The sequence below is a fragment of the Callorhinus ursinus genome, unplaced genomic scaffold (genome assembly GCF_003265705.2).
Source record: "Callorhinus ursinus isolate GAN/ISIS: 27379988/994484 unplaced genomic scaffold, GSC_fseal_2.0 scaffold5, whole genome shotgun sequence".
Lineage (NCBI taxonomy): Eukaryota > Metazoa > Chordata > Mammalia > Carnivora > Otariidae > Callorhinus > Callorhinus ursinus.
Genome location: NW_027397067.1, coordinates 10,159,561 through 10,179,510, shown reverse-complemented (window position 1 = coordinate 10,179,510; position 19,950 = coordinate 10,159,561). Strand labels below are relative to the sequence as shown.

At 39.2% G+C, this 19,950-nt stretch overlaps 1 pseudogene; it reads left to right on the top strand.

Moving 5' to 3' along the window:
- Window positions 1-803: 803 nt before the first annotated feature.
- LOC112823554 (heat shock cognate 71 kDa protein pseudogene) lies at window positions 804-15,761 on the top strand (annotated as a pseudogene).
- Window positions 15,762-19,950: the final 4,189 nt, after the last annotated feature.

The following is a 19,950-nucleotide window of genomic DNA, read 5'->3' as shown; positions in this document are numbered from 1 at the left end:
AACGTTTGGGCTAGGGCCATTGGGAGGAACACTCCTAAGGTTGTTACACTTGCTGAATATTCTCTGTATAAACTTGCATGGAGATCGCAAGCACAAGCTATACTAATATACTTCCCAAATGGTATCTTGTGGAACATGTAAATAAAAGGTTTATGGATTAAATAAATTTGGGAAGCAGGGCATCTTAACATCCCTTCTTGGCCATTCAATGACTTTCACATTGAACATAATTTTATTCAAAGCTCAGAAAGGTGGTGTAGCAAAAAACTGGCTTAACCAGGGATTCCTTGTCTATCTTTATCAGAGAAGCATTTTTAACAGCATCTGCAATTGATTCCTCTTGGCTTATCTACTGAGCCTACTTCTCTCTGTATCATCACCCACTTCACACAAACATGCCCTTAAGCCCAAGACTGGGCTTCCAACAGCCATGTTTATACAGTGGAACTAAGGAATTTGTTGAGATTGGCAGGACAGGCAAGGAGGTAATGCTTAAGTTCAGAAGTAGCTGCTTAAAGCCCACACCTGCAAGCTGCTTCTCCATCCTCGGTTCCTTGTGCCCTTTCAGCATCCCTTTCCAATCAGCTAGTTAGGGAGAAAGGCGGTCAAAACTAACTTCTTGAGAACCATTTGCCAACAATGGAGAGATGAGCTATACCACTCTTTGTTCTCAGGACCTCTCTGTCCACAGGATAGAACTGGACACATAGGCAAGCCTCTGGGCTCTCCCAGACTCTAGATTCTTGATTTTTGCTCTCATCTCCTGCCTCCAGGTGCTGCTGCTGTAGAGGAATAAAGTGAGCATGAGCTTTCCCAAAGTGCAGAGCCTTCCCCCTCCATCTCTGCTGGCTTTGAGGTTCTTTCAATGCCTGTCAGTAGTCAAGGGGCTGTTGACAAAAACTGTGGGCATAGCTGCCATTGCAGAAATGAACCTGGCTCATGCAACCTCAAAGGATACTCCTAATAAGGTATCAGAGAAACTCCAGAGCTGGGGGTTTTCAAGTTTTTTATGACATGTCCAGGGAAAGGAGAAAGCTGGCCCCCAGACAGAGGAGGGAAAGAATGTGTTCAAGGAACAGAGGGAGGATCCCAGAGCCTGGGGCCAGATCCTTCCTGAAATCACTTTCAGATCCTTGGGCTCCTGGGAACCCCAGTGTCGTTTTTTGTAAGTCCAGACAAACTCAAGCTGGGTTTGTTTCTTGGGCAATGGTCTTAACCAGCACGACACCAGTTGACATCATGGGGATCCAGGGCTCAACTGGAGCCTACTTTGTAGACCAGAAGCCCTGGAAGCTTCCCAGGAATATAAGGGACATGTACAGAGATGGTACAATCTATTCTTTGTCTGTTTCACTGCACACTTAACTCCTACTGTTATTAAAAAACCCAGTTTCAAACTATTCCATTACCTCCATAGTGATGTGTTAAGCCCACAAAAAGTTAGGTGATTTGGTATGAGGATATAAAGAAAGTAAGATGTGTTTTTTATTTTTTTTAATTTATTTTAATTTATTTTTTTATTATTATATTATGTTAATCATCATACATTACATCATTAGTTTTTGATGTAGTGTTCCACGATTCATTGTTTGCGTATAACACCCAGTGCTCCATGCAGAACGTGCCCTCCTTAATACCCATCACCAGGCTAACCCATCCCCCCACGCCCCTCCCCTCTAGAACTCGGTTTTTCAGAGTCCATAGTCTCTCATGGTTCATCTCCCCCTCCGACTTACCCCCCCTTCATTCTTCCGCTCCTGCTATCTTCTTTTAAGACGTGTTTTTTAAAGGTAAGGGGCTCACAGCCTTGCAGTGAAGAAGGACTAGATAAGCAAAGAATGAAATCAGCCGGGAGAGCATCAGAGAAAGACAAAATCCAAGAAGTGAGAGTCAGAATTCAGTGCCTAACTTTAAAATATTTTGATACATTGTTTTTCCTAGATCTGGGTTGCACAAATGTTTAAAAAAAAAACAGGCAAATATAAAGAATGCTATGTATATGAAAACAGACTGCGCTTTCCACAGCAGTACCCCCGATTCTGTGCAGTTACAGGCCTTCAGCAACTGAAGATCTGGTACACGAAATAAATGGCTATTGACGCCACAGTTATCTTCCTGGGCAATGCTGGTCTCAGCCTCTGGCGGCAATCATAGGAGAGTGTAGCAACCAAGCAATTCAAACTGAGAAGACACAGAATGAAATCAAACATCGCTGAGGGGATTAACCTCAGACATACCTGTAGGACAGAGAGAGCAAAGATAACAGAAATCTGAACAGATGCATTTAAAAAAAATCATACTCAATTATTGTTATTGTGCCTCCAGCAAGGACGTGTGTGGATAAAACAAAATGTAAGGTGGAGAAATGCCTTTTGACTCAAGATTCCATTGTATCTCCATGTGTTAAACTTGCCATAGTTGTTCACTGTTCCAGTTATGCACTGCTGCAAAACAAACACCCTCAAACAGTGGATGAAGCAAGAACAATTTATTATTATTACTATTAATCCTCAAGGTTTCTCACCTAGTTGTAACTAGACAGTGGTTGAGGCAGTAGTCAAGCTAAAAGCTTCCTTGCTCACATGGCTGGTGCCATGGCTGAAAGACAAGGGTAGCTGGGGCTCTTCTAGGAGAAATTGCCAGAAGCTGCATGGCCTTTTCTAGTCCAGGCCTAAAAATCATGCAGTGTCGGAGCACCTGAGTGGCTCAGATGGTTAAGCGTCTGCCTTTGACTCAGGTCATGATCCCAGGGTCCTGGGATCAAGCCCCAGGGCCAGTCTGTCTCCCTGCTCAGTGGGGAGTCGGCTTCTCCCTCTCCCTCTGCCCCTCCCCTCAAGTGCGTGCTCTCTTGCAAATGAATAAATAAAATCTTAAAAAAAAAAAAAAGACAGTAATGCAGTGTCACTTCCCCCAAATTATATTTATAGAGTCACAATGGCCCATTCAGGTTCAAGGGGAGGGGACAGACACTCCAGCCCTTAATGGGAAGGAGTATCCTTAAATTTGCAGATATGTTTTAAGTTATCACATTCCTGCTGTCTGAAAAATACTTAGCCTGTGGAAAGTCCTTTTTTTTTTTTAAATAAAGAAATATTTTGTAGCCAAGAAGTGCTTTGGAGTAATTCTAATTTTGCTTAAAGCTGTTCTTTCACATATATCTAGCTGCAGTTTATATAACTTTTCTGAGCAATTTATATAACTTTTCTGAGGCTCTGTTTTCTTGGCACAAGGATAATTTTTAGGAATGGTAGGAGAATTAAACAAATAATGCAAATAAAGGATTTAATATAGTACATGTCTTACAGTGGGGGTTTAATCAAGTAATAACAACAAATCTCAATTTCAAGCATTCCAATTCAAGTCATCACCTCTTGGTTTCTTGCTTCCTCTAAGCTACCTTGATTCCAATAGTTGACATATGATTCATGATTCTGTCACTTTTTTACTGAGGTGTTTGTAAATGCATAAAATAGCACTGTATTGATAACTGAGGCCCTCACTGGAGGAAGAAGGTTAAAGGAAGAGGGACACTCGCTTGTTACCCTGTATCTTCATGGACACTTGGAATTTTTAAACTATTAGGCCAATTTTTAATCTATTTTATTATCTATTCTCAAAAGCAAATAAAAATATATTTGTAGAATTTTAAATTGCAAAGGAAACATTAGCCTAATTAATAAGAATCCTTCTTGTGTGATCATAATATCTTTAATTTCAGCAAAAATAATTGCTATTATACTGATTATTGCTTAATTTTATAAAGTTTGCTTTCCCCTTTACAATTTACTCATATTTTAATCAACAGTTATTTCTTTATAATTATTTACATTTAGCCTCAGTGGCCCCAGTCAGCTCCTTCTACTCTTTCCAAGTAAATGCAATTGCAGAAAATAAAGCTTCTTAGAATTCCTAAACTTCCCTAATAGGCCATCAATCCCTTGTTGATCTCCGCAGGTAAGCTGCATAGATTTCCTATTAGGAGGCTTTTCTATCACCATGAAGAAAATAGAGGCTATCAATAAAATGATTTAAACTATCTGTGTCTTTGTTCTTTGAATTTTGACAAACCATTTGCTGGAGACTCGACTATGTCACATATTACATGATTTCACATGGTAAGAGTAGCTTTAGAACGTGTCAAGAACCCTTTACAGCAGTCTTAACTTAATCCTGCTGAGGGAGAATTCTCATGAGAATTCTCAGCTGGGACATTGATCCCCTGCCCTCAGACTGGGACTTATATCATCAGTTCTTCAGGTTCTTAGGCCTTTGCACTCTGACCGAACTACACCACTGGTTGGTCTCCATCTTGCTGATGGCAGATTGTGGGACTTCTCAGCCTCCATAATCACATGAGCCAACTCCTCATAATAAAACTCCCCCCTCCACTTGGTTCTGTTTCTTCGGAGAACCCTGACTAACACACCTCCTTTACACATCTTGACTTGTTAGTTACCCCTTATTCCCACTCCCAAGTATGCAGGTCTAGCCTTGGGTCTGTCTACAAAGATCTGTTACCTTCATGTTGTGCATTTAGTTACCATTTTGTAGTTAGCCCTTCTTCTCTCCCAGGGAACCCTCTGGGACTGTCAAGTTTCTATAAATGAGAGGCTTCTTTCCACACTTTGGCAGCATAATTTGTCTTTGTATAAAAATTTGTATTCCCCTTCCCCAAAGACAGTCTTAAAGAATGTTCAAAATCTATCCCTTTGAAAAAAATTTCTATTTCCCACTGCAAGGAATATTTTAGCATTCTTAGTTCCTGTGAAATGTCTTCCACAGATTTACTTCAGGGTAAATGAGTTTTGGCATGAACTTCAATCTCCGATAGAGTGTCTTTAGAGGACAAATCTTCCAAAGTAATTTAATCCCAAAGAATTTTTCGATCACAAATGTTTTAGCCATTGTGTCTAGATTAATCCAAAAAACTCTCAAATATAAATATATCTTCCTTCTTCCTGCACTTAACACATTGACTTTAACATAATTAACCTTATTCTGTTTTACAGTTACAATTGATATGTTTACCAAGAGCCTCAAAATATACTTATTTCCAGGTACTGTAAAATTAAATATTGGACACTAAAAAGTCTTTGGTTATCTCTTCCTGATCCAATCTTGGAAACAGAAATCAAATTCAAACAGCAATTGCTCTCATTAATCAGTAGTTCTTATGAATAAAGGCACATATTGTGTCACATATGAGTCAGCTTTAGCTTATTTGAAAATTAATTGCACAAGGTCAAAGTCAACAAGTACCACCAACAATAGCAGGAGTCCCTATGAGGTGTGTAATAAAGGATGAAAATGATTATAATCCATTTGCCAACTGCTTTAGTAAATTTAACTCTGACACTGGAGAAATATTCTCTGCTCTGTCCATCTGTTACTCAAATTGTAATAAAGTAGTTTAAGTGTTTGTTGTTCACATTTGTGTTGTTCACATTTCCAGAGATACTTTTTTTCTCAGTTTACACCAGCAACTGAACGACTGAAAATAATGTTGATAAAATTGAATATAAGAAGAAATAATTTAATAGATGACTGACTAGTGGGAGTGTTTTATAGGCAATACCAACTCAACCATGTCCCTTAGTTAGAAGCAGCTACTTCTGGTGAAATATCAACTATTAAATAGCACCCCTGCAGGATGTCCCCCTCCCATGCCTTTTCCAGTTCCTCCTTCTCAATGCTGTGGAGATACCAGTCTGCTTATTTACTACTGGAGAATTTCACTTCCCCTCACATTCCTCCTCCTCTAGTCTCCAAGGTCAAGGACTCTCAACGACTTGAGGAAGCATTAGCTTCACCTCTCTGTTTAGCTACTTAATCTCTAGGGGTATAGCCTGAGATTCAAAATTCTCCCATCATCCCTCTTTCCTTCTCTCTGCTCCTCTCAAAGGAAGAGCCACTTTGGTGGTTTCTAAGTGTGGGTAAGGTGTGTATATAAGACCATTTCCTCAGCAGAGCAGCACTTGGGCTACTTTCCCTGGAAAGCAGGGACTCTTGGCCTCAAGGCTTCTCATTACAACTTGTTTGGGAAAAATAAGGCAATACATGTGGCCCAAAGTCAGCGCCAAGCCACATTGCAGAGGTTTGAGTGGAAGGCCGAGCCAGTTTCACAATTAACTGTATGTTAAAAAACGGATGGAGTGCAAGAAAAGAAAAAAAATGGATGGAGTAGAAGCACATCCAAAATGGTGGAGTACGTGTCTTTGAAAATCTGCTACTTCATAAAAACAATTACACTGATGAAAATAAACAAATCAATAACAACAACAAACACTCAAAACTCTGGAAATTGGTGAAATGCTTACAAAAAATCTAAGGAGCATTTATTAATGAAAAGTGGCTGAACTAAGGTTAGAACAAGAAGTCTGTGGTATCTTAACTTGCCTTATTCCCATCTTCTTCTCCCAACTCAGCAGTGGTCTTGAAGCCAATAGCCTTACAAGCATGGTGGCTATGAAAATCAGCAGCCTAGCAGCCCCTGGAAAGGGTGAGGGTAGTTCAGTCCCCCTCAAAAGCTCTACCTTAAGATAATTGCCCCTGTTTTTTCCTACAAGGTAACAGTAATCAAAATACTGTGGTACTGGCATAAGGATAGACATTCAGATCAATAGGTTAGATTAGAGAGTCCAGAAGTAAACCTGTACATCTAAGGCCAATTGATTTCCAGCAGGGGGGCCAAGACCATTCAATAGGAAAAGAATGGTCTCTTTAATAAATATGTGACAATGCATATCCACATTAAAAAATGAATTTGTATCTCTACCTCACATCATATACAAAAATTACCTCAAAATGGATCTGTGACTTAAATATAAGTGCTAAAACTATACAACTCTTAGAAAAATAATATAGAAGTAAATCTTTGTGGTCTTGGACTAGCAATGGTTTATTAGATTTGACTTCAAAAGCACAAGTGACAAAATTAAAAACAGATACATTAAACTTCATTTAAATGTCATACTTTTGTGCTTCGAAGGGTACAACTAAGAATGAAAAGACAACCCACAGAATGCATGAAAATATTTGCAAATCCTCTATTTTATAAGGGACTTGTATTCAGAATACATAAAGAACACTTTCAAATCAACAATAAAAAGACAAATAATCCAACTGAAAAATGGGGCAAAAGATTTGAATAAATAATACATTCAATAAATTGAACATATTCTTTAAAGAATATAAACAGGGACGCCTGGGTGGCTCAGTTAGTTAAGCAACTGCCTTCGGCTCAGGTCATGATCCTGGAGTCCCGCATCGGGCTCCCTGCTCAGTGAGGAGCCTGCTTCTCCCTCTGACCCAACCCCCTCTCATGTGCTCTCTCTCTCTCATTCTCTCTAATTCTCTCAAATAAATAAATCTTAAAAAAAAAAGGATATAAACAAATGACCTCCAAGCATATGAAAAGATGTTCAACATCATTAATCATTAGAAAATGCAAATCAAAACCACAAGATACTAGTTCATACCTACTAGAAGGGTTGGAATCTAAAAGACAGAAAAAAACAAATGTTCACAAAAACATGGAGAGATTGGAAGCCTCATATATTGCTGTAGGAATGTAATATGATGCAGCTGCTGTGGAAAACAGTTCAGTAGTTTCTTAAAATGTTAAATATAGTTACCCATATGACTCCAATTTCATTGCAGGGCATGTACCCAAGAGAATTGAAAACATATGTCCAGGCAAAAATGTATACATCAGTGTTCATAGCAGCATTATTCATAATAGCCAAAAGGTGGAAACAACCCCAATGTCCATCAACTGAGGAATGGGTAGTGGTATATCCACACAATAGAATATTATTTATTAATGAAAAATAAATGAACCTTGAAAACTCTGTGCTTAGTAAAAGAAGCTGGTATTTATACACAATTTCTAGAATAGACAAATCCATAGAAACACAAGGTAGATGAGTGGTTGTCAGAGGGGAATGAGAAGTGGCTGCTATCAGGTATAGGGTTTTCTCCTAGGGTGAGGAAAATGTTCAATGATTAGATCATTGTTATCATTGTACCACTTTGATTATACTAAAAATGACTGAGTTTTACATTTTAAAAGGATAAATTTTATGGTATGCGAATTATGTCTCAATAAAGTCTTTTTTAAAACATATTTGTGAGTAAGGTTTAAAAAATGTGGATTGAGGGGCACCTGGGTGGCTCAGTCAGTTAAGATCGACTCAGATCCTGGGATCGAGCTCTGCATAGGCTCCATGCTTAGCAGGGATTCTACTTCTCCCTCCCCTTCTGCTGTTCCCCGTGCTTGTGCTCTCTCTCTCTCTCTCTCTCTCTCTCTCTGTCAAATAAATAAATAAATAAATAAACAAACAAACAAATAAATAAATAATTTTAAAAAAGATATAATAAAAATAAAAAATGTGGATTGATAGGTTTTCATGCATCTTATGTTATTCAGAAGAAAAGGTGCATCTGTTTGAAGAAGGGTTTTCTTGTTACATTTTTGGACTTGCCAGTGTGTAAATTTCAGCTTTATTGTGTGGCAAACTGGCTCACATGAGTAGATACACAAGCTTACCAGCCATCCAGTGTGTATTGGAATTCTATTCTGTTTTCAAAAGAGAGACCATTTTTACTTTCTGAAGAGATCAAAGTAGTGGTGGTAAATAAATATCCTCTTGAGAACAACACCTTCCTTGCAGAGCCTGGAAAACAAATTGATTTTGAAAAGTGGAAGATTTATTGACAATTGGAGATTAGAGTCAGTCATTCTTTCAATTTTTTAATTCACAAATATTTATTAAACACCTACATGCACAAAGTAATTTTTTTTATTGGAGCTGGGAATAAAAATACTTGATTCCTTAAGATGCTGTCCACCCAAAGCTCTGAAAGGCTTTAAAATAAACATTAATATGCCACTGAGTTTTTGCAGAGATGTTACATTTATAATAAAATTCACCTGTTTAAAAACAAAGTTCTTGCCCTTTGGTGGAGAGACAAGCAATAAACAAATAAATCGTTACTTAATACTAGCTCAGGGAATGGTCACTGTTATAAAGACAAAGCAGGGTAAGGGGTTGAAGGTTCTGGAGGGGAAAGTCTTGATAAAATGGAAAGAAGTCCTTACAGTGAGTTACCATTTGAGGTAAGACCTAGTTGAAGTGAGGGAGATAGTCATATGCCAACATATCTCTCTAAAGGGAAGAACAAGTGCAAAGGCCCTGAGGCAGGGTGTGCTTGACCTGTCTGTGGTACATTAAGGACTATACTGTAGCCAAGGTCCTGAGATCAAAGTGGATCATGGACAGAGATGAGGTCAGAGAGAAACCGGGAGCAAGATCACATAGGGTCCAGCTAAGAGCTTTGAATTTTATGCTAGTATTCGTTGAGAAGTTAAAAGCTAGATGTTTTATTTTTCTACATCTCTGATGCTCATGAAAAGAATCAAAGTTCAGTTTTAGAAGATGTGTTGTCCCATATTTTCCAAATTTTGAATAAAATCTGATTTTCCATTTCTTTAACACTGGCATATACTCCAAAAAATGGATGAAAACTTAAAATGCCAAATGTTTTCTTTCCCAATTACATCACCACTTAAATCTCCTACTAACAATCTTGCTAAAAAATCGTGTAATATGTGAGTACTTCCAGCGACGGAGCATAACCAAGAGGGAATGCTGACTTTGGAGTGGGTTTGCAGCAACTGTCGCTCCTCTATTCCCTTGGGCACACCAAAGATAAATGGAACAATTCGGTGGTGTCTTTTGACCTGTTTCATTAAGCAAATAAACAAAAGCAGCTGGGAAAACAACTAGTTGATTTATCCGTGCTTTTACTTTTTAGTTGATTGCTTTATTGTTTTTGATACAAATTAGAGTTTTGGAAATAAGCAGTTTAATTAGTAATTATCTTCCCCAGGGAATTAGATGGAGAATTAAAGACAAGTCAGATAAATAGGTGTTTCCTCCCTTCCTTGATTTGGAAAAAAAACAGTAGCCCCATATAGCAGGGACTCAGAAAACACTCACTTCCACCCCCCACCACCTCGATGCAGGCAGCATGAAGCATGCCACAGACAGCTCCACTTTCTCAGTGAACGATTAAGAAATGAACATTTAAAAAAAGATTTTGTAAGGCAATGGAAGAGGGAAAAGTGCTAATTTACATGTAATATTTTATTCAAAAGAAATTCGTTCTGGACCTTGTCTTTCAAAGTGTCTAAAACAGTTTCTCTACTCTTAGGGATCAGCTTCCATTTTCCACTGCAGGGGAAGGTGGGGGAGGGTGGAGAAAACCTACTGGTTAGTGGACTAGAGCTTTTTATGGTTTCTCAAGCATGCCCCACTAAGAGGAGAGGCAGGGTCTAAATTTCATTCCGGTAATGAAATGGTCAAGGAAAATGCCTTGAAGAATTGTTAACTGGTGAGACAGAGGGTAAGCTCAGTTGGAATGGGCAGCTACATTAAGTGGGCACTGGAGGCACTGGATGAATTTCTGGGGCTGAAACCAGGCTAGCAGAACATGGTATCCAGAGAGAGTTGCCAACAGCCAGAGGTGGCAACTGGGCAAAGACTCAGCGTTGGGGAGTTTTCATCCAATTTCTAGAGGTAGGTATGGGAATAAAGGAAGGGACTCCCTAAAGGAAAATGGAACATGGCCACGAACAGGGTAGCCTCATAGCAGCCAGTGATTAGAGACCTACACAGTCAGTTGGCAAAGAAAAACCCATGAGCAGTTCTGGGACTTCAATCGCTGGGTCCCGTTAGAGGGAGAGGGAGCTAGAAAGGACAGACGTGATGGCAAAATGAGGTAAACCTGGTCTGTCCAGTTCCTTCTGTCAGGGATGTAACAGCACGATCCTTGCCTTGGAAGTCCCATCAGATGAACATGACAGGCAAATCCATCATTGTTTTTCAGGGCCCCAAAAACCTACAAGGGAGATGTGATGCAGTGGCTGAGAGGGTGAAAGCATTGGGATTGCTTAGTGCCCATTGTTGTAGGTTAGGCTTGGTCTTGGGAGTGAGATAGAGAAGAGCATGATGATAGGAATGATGGCACCCCAATTACGGGGAGAATGGGTGCTGGCCACTCAGGGTCAGACAGAAAACAGATGGCACATTCAACTGGGTAAATGAAGAGAGTTTAATGAACACATAATTACAAAGGTGAAGGGAGAGGTAAAGATAACCTGCTGGGTTGGTGATATACCCCAGAGCTAAGAAACAAGCGAAACGCAGGGAGCTGTTACCACCATTAGGAGGGAGCTGTTACCACCATTAGGGCCTAAAAGGGCAAGAAGAGGAGACATCCTTAGAAGACTACTCAGTATGACCTATGGCCTTTGGTCATGGAACAGAACCATCGCTAATCTTGGTCCATTAGGGAGGGAGCTAGCTCAGGGAATAAATACTCTATTTCTTTCTCTTCCCAAGCTGCAATCTCCTGCTGGTGCCTCACCTTGGCCAAATTTGAAGCCAATGGGTAAGGAAGCCCGTTGAATGCTGAAGCATTTTCTAGAGGATAGTTTCCAAGGACCCTGGAGAGGGGTAGTGGCCAGATATGGATGGGAGTGGACAGATCTAATAGCCAACACAGACCCTGGAAACCAGAGTGGGTTTGATTCTCATATGTGTATGTAAAGCATATATATATATATATATATATATATATATATATGCTTTATATATGTATATGTATATATACACATTTATATATGTGTGTATATATGTGTTGAATATACTATATATATACAAATATATATATACACACACACACACATATATATATATATACACACAGATATATATATTTCTGTTTTGAGATTGTTCTCATTTGTATAACTAAATTTATTTTTATGTTTATTTTATAATGCTTTATAATGTCTATTTTTATAACTATATTGGGAAAGAATACCTTTGTATTCAAGATGCTTTTTCCTATATTGCATAGAGAACAAAGTTCTAAATCTTCTGTGGAATGTAGATATATATTTTTTACAATAAATCAAATTTTATTCCAGAAAACCAATTACTGATGATGATTTCTTTACTCAGAATTGCTAAAATTGGTCTTTATTACATTCTTTGAGTGTGTTGATTTTCTTCCTCTATTAATAAGTCAAGGTCCAGTGGATAAAATATATTTTAAGTTTATGAAATTAGATGAAACTCACTTTCTGATATTCACATCTGAAGACTTAAGCAGTTGTTTTATTGACCTGAAAACTCTACCTTGGGACACATTGACTTGCTGCCCATACTTTGTCTCTCAGAAGGGTAATAAAGATCTGATATAAAGCAGAGTGTGCAGAAGTAGATACTGGCCTCCTTTTGCAAAAGAATCTCACCTCAAGGGCAATGGATCAGGGGAAGGAAATTAAATCTTTGGGTTAAATTATGGATTTGCTGTGAGGAAATTTGACCACTCCATTTTTTTTTCCCTAAATGGGCTCAGGAACCTCATGTGCCCCCGAAGATAGAGACACACCAATTAAATGGCCTAAATGACACAGTGGAAGCTGCCAGAAGAAGTAAATGTCATCATGGAAAACAATCTGAGAAAATTAGTACAGTGCTTTCAATGAAAGCATTCTACATTTTATTCTTGCCCAGTCCGGAATTAGAACAAGTGTGACGCTGAGCAGTGGGTGGAGGGTTGGAGCACAGGGTGGAGAACAGTAATTTCAGAATGAAAGGCCTCGTTGAAGTCGGAGACAGCTCAGTTTAGCAGAATAGCATAGGGACAGGCACATCCCATCTGTGTGGCATTGGGCAGGTTATGTTCTTCCCTGTTCTTATCTGTAAAATAGGGATGGTGTGAATAACATCTGCTTTGTTTACCTCAGTAAAAGGAGTATGAATATCTGAGGGTTTCATGTGCAAGACAGCATAAGGTATTCTGAAACTTTTTTATGTTTGTGTAAAAAGGAAGTATAGAAACTGGCTTTTGGTGAATCTCCTAGATAAATTTCTAGGGTAGTGTAAATAGGAATTGACTTGGGCCTAATTGAAGACTGGTTAGGTAAGATGATATTTATTATTACTAATGACACCCCAGAATTGAGCAGTGAGTGAAGTAATAACTAATTTGAATAATTATTTTGGCAGATGATAAAACAGGGCAATGCTGTGTCATTGAGAGAGTTGTGTTCTCCAATATTTAGAGAGAAAATCAGAATAGAGTCCAATTTGATGATTGCATGATGATTCATTAAGTCTGTAGGGTGGACAGAAAGTATATAACCATTACAGATGCATCACACAAACTGAAAGGCATGAAGAAAGACATAGAATGACTTGAATGCATTAACATCATTCCTAATGACCATTTTCTAATCCTATGAACAATCTTCTTTCCTCTTCTCTCATCTCACCCCCAAGTGCTTGTTTAATATAAATTTTGGCTGACCCTACCTGTCTAGTAATTGAGATTTAGCTGAAGAGGATATGAAGAGTAATTGTATTCATTAAGACTGATTTGATTTCTGTTTTCTTCTTTAATTCATATTTTGGGGCCCCCTTTTGGGTACCATGTGTCATGTCAGACACTGGAAAGTCAACATAAGCATTCCTGACTTTGTCTTGGCAGGATCATTCGGGCTGTCATTTGTGGCTCCCACAAGTACTCATGACTTGGGCTCTATAGCCAAGGTAGGTCAACCTGATGGTGAGAGGCAGCTTATGAACTTCCATGTGCTATTTATATCCTAGAGTTGGTAAATGTTGGTGCAGATTGGAATGCCTTCTTCCATTCTTGAGGTCTTTTTAGGTATGATGTAGAAATCTTTATCTGCCTTTTAAATCTATCTTTGAGTTTCCTCGGAGATAATTGGGCCATTTGGCTTAGTCATCCAATGCATGGAACTCTGAAAAAACTTGAAGGTGTTAGAGGAAACCACAGATGGTTTTTGAGATAGTAGTTCCTGTGTCTCATAGGTTATACATTCAGGGACCACACTCTCTTCTTCAATTTTTCTTTCAGAATCCTACCATCCTTTAAGAGGTATCCTTCAAAATCCCACCATCCTTCAAGTGTCTCTTTTCAATGAAATCCTTCTTTATCACTCTAGACAAAAGGAACCTCTCTTTTTCCTTAAATCATATGAGACTCCACCCCTTTACCCACTGCTGGATACTTAACCTAAAATTGTCTTCATCTATTTGATTATCTGTGTCCTCCCTTAAATGAGAAGCACCTAGAGGTAAAAGAATGCCATACAGCTCATTGAACGCTGGGCTAGATCACCAGACAGCTGTTTTCTAAAGATGCTGAAACTATTGCTGGTCTCAATGTACTTCGAATCATCAATGAGCCAACTGCTGCTGCTATTGCTTATGGCTTAGACAAGAAGGTTGGTGCTGAAAGGAATGTGCTGATCTTTGACTTAGGAGGTGGCACTTTTGATGTGTCAATCCTTACTATTGAAGATGGGATCTTTGAGGTCAAATCCACAGCTGGAGACACCCACTTAGGTGGAGAAGACTTTGACAACAGAATGGTCAACCATTTTATTGCAGAGTTCAAGCACAAACATAAGAAGGACCTCAGTGAAAACAAGAGGGCAGTTCATTGTCTCCGAACTGCTTGTGAATGTGCTAAGCATACACTTTCTTCCAGCACGCAGGCCAGTATTGAGATTGATTCTCTATATGAAGGAATCGACTTCTATACCTCTATTACTCGTGCCTGGCTTGAAGAATTAAATGCTGATCTGTTCTGTGGCACCCTGGACTCTGTAGAGAAAGCCCTTCGGGATGCCAAGCTAGACAAGTCTCAGATCCATGATATTGTCCTGATGGGTGGTTCTACCCGTATCCCCAAGATTCAGAAACTTCTACAAGATTTCTTCAATGGGAAAGAACTGAATAAAAGCATCAACCTGATGAGGCTATTGCTTATAGTGCAGCTGTCCAGGCAGCCACCCTTTCTGGAGACAAATCTGAAAATGTTCAAGATTTGCTGCTGTTGGATGTCACTCCACTCTCTTGGCATCGAAACTGCTGGAGGAGTCATGACTGTTCTCATCAAGCATAATACTACCATTCCTACCAAACAGACACAGACCTTCACTACCTACTCTGACAACCAGCCTGGTGTGCTTATTCAGGTGTATGAAGGTGAGTGTGCCATGACCAAGGATAACAACCTACTTGGCAAGTTCGAACACACAGGCATACCTCCTGCCCCTCATGGCGTTCCTCAGATTGAAGTCACTTTTGATATTGATGCTAATGGTATCCTCAATGTCTCTGCTGTGGATAAGAGCACAGGAAAAGAGAACAAGATTACCATCACTAATGACAGGGGCCGCTTGGGCAAGGAAGACATTGAGCACATGGTCCCGGAAGCTGAGAAGTACAAAGCTGAAGATGAGAAACAGCGGGACAAGGTGTCTTCCAAGAATTCACTTGAGTCTCAGGCATTTAACATGAAAGCAACTGTTGAAGATGAAAAACGTCAGGGCAAGATCAATGATGAGAACAAACAGAAGATTCTTGACAAGTGCAATGAAATCATCAGTTGGCTTGATAAGAACCAGACTGCAGAGAAGGAAGAATTTGAACGCCAGCAGAAAGAGCTGAAGAAAGTCTGCAATCCTATCATTACCAAACTGTACCAGAGTGCAGGGGGCATGCCAGGAGGAATGCCTGGAGGCTTCCCTGGTGGTGGAGCTCCTCCCTCTGGTGGTGCCTCCTCTGGACCCACCATTGAAGAGGTTGATTAAGCCAACCTGAGAATAGGTCTAGCATTGTTCCCCATAAAATATTCGAAGGACCCAAATTTGTAGCAAATTCCATGACAGTTTTAATGTTGAGCTGCTATAGTAAATAAACTGGGCATTCTTGATACTTGAATATGGAATACATGCATAGGGGAAGGAAATAAACATTGCACTCTATAAGCACTGTATTGTTAAGTGGAAAATACAATGTCTTAAATAAAACTGTATTTAATTGGCACCAAAAAAAAAAGAATGCCATACATTTTTGTATCCACCTGCTACTAGGCATAGTAAGTTTTCAATAAATATAACTTGAAATAATTAATTTGTTAAAAGTACACATCTGATTTTTTATTTGTTTGGTGGAAACATTTTTTTTTTACTGCCCTTGCCATTAAGAACATACTAAATGAAGAGATTAATAATCTCTTAATAATGTCAAGGTGTATTAATGAATTACAACTCAGAGTGTCCACCTTCAATCTTAGTTATACTAAGACAGATTAGAAATGGTAGTTTAACTTTCAAATAATGAGTTAACTTTCCATTAAAGCATAACCATTAGGACTACACTCTGAACTGGTTAGTTTTCTCCTTGACTGACTTCGCTCATACTGAGGCAGTGACCCTCAATACCAAAGCAATTTGTTCACAAAGGAGTTTTATTGCTTCTCAGCTGGGCATAGTCAAAATTCCTTGCCAAATGTCAAAGCTGTAAATACTAATAGATTGTGTAGATGTTCTTTTGGAATTTAAGATTGAACTGTGCCCTCTACTTGGAGGGGAAAGTTCTGGGTCTCCTGTATTTCCAAGTATGAAGTGGACTGTTTCCGGCCAGGAGGCAATGATCCACCGGGACAGATTTGAAGGAATTTGAGTATTCTTTCATCATCTTCCGGGGTACCTTTGACAAACAAATGATCTTATAATCCTCTTTTATAATTACCTCTTTCTCCCTCTTCTGGTCTATCTGGTTCATGAAATTCTAACTATCAGAATCATGTCATCCACTGAATTAAACTCTTGTTCCCAAGGTGCCTAGGTAAAAGTACACGTAACTTATATGGAATAGGTAACAGGTTGACAGAGATTAATTCCTCAGGTTAAACTGTTGTTGAGGAGACACACTCAGTCCTGAGGGAATGAACCACAGAGTGGAAAATGTTTGGGGTCTGAGGAGTGCCAGGAAAGGCAGCCTTCAGTATTGGTCCAGGAAGTTGAGGATGGGCAGATTGGCTGACAAGTTTTGCTCACTGGGGTGGCTGGCCCAAACACAATTCTCAACTGGATGCTTTGAGGCCAGGAGCCAGATACAAATATTATTAATGCTTCTTGGGTTTTGAAAATATTCTGAACAGCTAATGGTATGATGTCAGTGTGACAAGAACACAGGATTTGAAAGGGAAAATTTGCATTGGATCCCACGGCTCTTTTCTTAACTAGCTACGGATTACTTGAGGCCTTTTCCTTATTGTAGCAGGATGATAATTCACTCATTATGCCTTTGGTTCCTCCTTCAGTGTTTCCTGATATCCCAGCCTTCTTCACAGTCAAGTAACAGCGAGCGTTTCTGTACTAATTTCCCTAAGCTCTTGACTTTCAAATTAGACTTTTGTGACCCACAAAGAGAAAATAGTTTGAGAAAAGAGGTTTATGGGTCTAAAAAACCTGTGTTTTGATCACCAAAATTCAGATCCATAAGGGTGCTGAGCATGGTGTTTAAGCCAGAGCACTAGCTATGTGGGTTTCTCAAAAGTCAGAGCATCCTGACTTTGCCATGAGGCAAACCAGGAGTGAGGAGGGGTATTAGAACCTCAAGACAAGTTTGGACATTAAGCAGTAGATTTGTGTGCCCCACTTTCTTCTGAAGATATGGAGATGGGTAACCAAGATTTCCTTGCCTCGCCATAAAAAGCTGGAAGTGGGACAAATGGGACATTGTGTGTTTGTTTAGGCTGGGGACTTGAGAAAACATAGCCAAGTTTCACCAGAAGGGCATGAGAGATAGGATGAGGCTGGAAGAGAGTGGACGTAGCTGATACATTCAGTGGACCTGAAAACATCTCATAGTTGGGAAGAGGGAGTTCAATGGTAGATAATGGCATGAATAAACAAATGTTTCTGCATTTACCAACATGTGTGATACAGCATTTTGAAAATTTGAAGCATCATTTAAAGACTTAAGAACAGATAGAAACCGTAAATGTGTTGACCCTTCTAAATAACTGACATCTTTTAACTGTATAGGTGTGTTGGTATGCCAGACAGGATTTGTTGTGTACACATCAAGGTTCCTTCCTCTTCCTTTCTTCCTTCCTTCCTAATAGACCCCTACACTTGTTCAGGGATCCATTCTCTTCTTCTGGCTGCATCTTTCTAGGGAGGAGGGCCTCAGATTGTGAATCGTGATCGTTGAAGCCAACCATGGTGGACCTTTGCCCTTGTGGTGACTGGTTTCTGTGTGAGCCAATTATGACCACTAAGAAGTGGGCATACATCTGCCGAGGGGTTTATAGGAAACGTTTCTGTTGTCAATGAAACTTTTGAGAGAACATGTTCATGTTTTGCCTCAGAATGTTGCCATGCAAACATACTATCTGTAAGATGATTTAACCTGACGGCTTCAGAATGGGAAGACTGAGGTTGTTGATACTCTGTATAACCCAGCACTGGAGATGAACGATCTGCAGAAGTTGTGTTGAGCTGTTCTATTTAAAGACATGGTGAGCCAGGGTTTTCTGTTACCTGGATCTGAGATCATATGAACTTTTCATTTTAATATCATTTTTAGGGTCCCAGATAATATTCCATGAGTGAATGTTCTCTGCTCTTAAAATTCAGTTTAAGATAGCTATCTCATGGTCTGGTCAGTAGTGTTGGCCTCAGTCAGTTGAAAGCAAAAAAAAAAAAAAAAAAAAAATTCTACAACATATTTTGCTCTGCACACGACCAGCTGCCTTCAAAGATATTAGATGAGGACATTAAAAAAATAAATCAAGACACAAAACCTTGCTTAATTTTCTGGAAATTACATTCACTCAACCTTACCCTTAGAGGTCTGGGAACAATTTCCCAATGTGCTCAAAGAAAATAGTCTCAGCCTCAGACATAGATAGGAAAATTTAAAAGCTATTAAACTGAGCTGGTCTCTTTCTTTATTTCTGCCTGAGGGAAATTGGTCAATTGAGGGAAACATTTCAGAAAGTACACAGTTTTAAACCAAAATGCCATTGTTAATGATTTCCTATCATTGTTGTAATCTGTACCTCCACAGTAATTGCCGTTCTCTGACCTAATGGTCAAATGATATCTTTCAGTTAGGAGAAATTATGTCTGTGTCATGTATTAATAAAGCATAGCACTGTATTCTTCAACTCACTATTAACAATTACAGATCTATATCCAGAGATGAGCCCCAAGAACAAAGTGCTATCAAAATTTACTATGCATATAGAGCCATATTCATATGCATTGCTCTCTTCTCAGTAATGTTACAGAAGAATATGAGAAAGGAAATGACAACAGTGTCAAATGTGTAACACAGCTGAACTGGTCTCCAACACCTGACCAAGTGAAAAAAAATGAGATTTGACACTTCAAAGTTATCAGACAGGTGGAGGATCTATTGCTAATTCACACTTGCTAAAAGCCAAATGAAAATGGTACTGGGTAGATGATAGACAATAAATGAAAAGAGCTCCCCTAGTATCAGACTGGAGTGGGGCGGGGGGGGGTGGCTAACTCTTTCTGACAGTTCCAGTGAAATTCCCTTAGCCAGACATGTTCATTTAAAAGTTTTTCAATTCTTGTTCACTCAAGGGTGTTTCATAAGTTGGAGTTTTATCATCCAGAACAAGCTATGGAGGCCAACTGTAGCTTAAAGCCTCTATAAGGAATGAAACTCAAAGTCTTTTCTGACATGTTCGCATTAGGAAAATCCTCTAAGTGTTCTAAAAACAGGAAGTCCTATGAAAGATAAACAATTGAAAGGACTTACATCTGTATCAATAGCCACTAAAAATGATTTAATAAACTACAGTCTGTAAAAATGAAAAAGTGACTGGAATAGGTTATTTTTCTGAGTCACTGCTGATATGCAGTCCCCTTGCCAATGCTTTGTGTCTGCAGCTAATCTGTTTAGCCACAAAATATCATGTGAGTGATTCTGCAATTATGCCTAGAGAAACTGTTTAATTACTTGCCAGTGAAGGATTTCCAAGCTTCACTATCTTGCTTTATCCCAGATTCTTTTCCCA